Here is a 517-nt window from a genome sequence, read left to right on the forward strand (position 1 = left end):
TTCCTTCTTGTTTTCGACTTCTTGAGGTGTAGCTGAGCTAACAACCAGGCGTTTAGTGTGAGGATCACAGGTAGTCAAACGGGTCTTCTCACTCCATTGTCCCTCGTATTCATGCTTGACACTGCAAATGAAGGGAAGGAATATTAGAACTGAAAAAAAAGAGAACACCCCGAGAGTCTATTTTTGTTCAACAAGAACTGCACCTGAATGGTTTGACCTCAAATCCCACAATCCTTGCAGCATCGGTTTGCACATCTCTGTGATACCGGACAGTGAAAGCCAAGTGATTGTGCATAAAGTACTTTTGCTCTTTGCTCTGTGTAATTCCAAAGGAAGGACTGCTTAGAAAATCGTTGCTTTCACACTCAACGCAAATAATGAATAATCTAAACTTACTTACCCCCTCATACTGCCCTTTAAGACCGATATGATAGCCTAGCTGATACACAACAGAGGGAGAACCCTGACCAGGATCAATTCTTTCAATTGGAACCACTAGAGGAAGGTTATCAAGGAT

The 517-nt window shown here is 42.4% G+C and overlaps 1 non-coding gene across 1 annotated transcript; it reads right to left on the reverse strand.

The window, feature by feature from the left end:
- Nucleotides 1-6: 6 nt before the first annotated feature.
- LOC104706829 lies at nt 7-511 on the reverse strand. The gene is made up of 3 exons (XR_765547.1): nt 401-511; nt 204-316; nt 7-121 (listed from the first exon to the last, which is right to left on the reverse strand). It is a non-coding gene; the product is annotated as an uncharacterized LOC104706829 (transcript).
- Nucleotides 512-517: the final 6 nt, after the last annotated feature.

This window comes from Camelina sativa, unplaced genomic scaffold, assembly GCF_000633955.1.
Source record: "Camelina sativa cultivar DH55 unplaced genomic scaffold, Cs unpScaffold06221, whole genome shotgun sequence".
Taxonomy (NCBI): domain Eukaryota; kingdom Viridiplantae; phylum Streptophyta; class Magnoliopsida; order Brassicales; family Brassicaceae; genus Camelina; species Camelina sativa.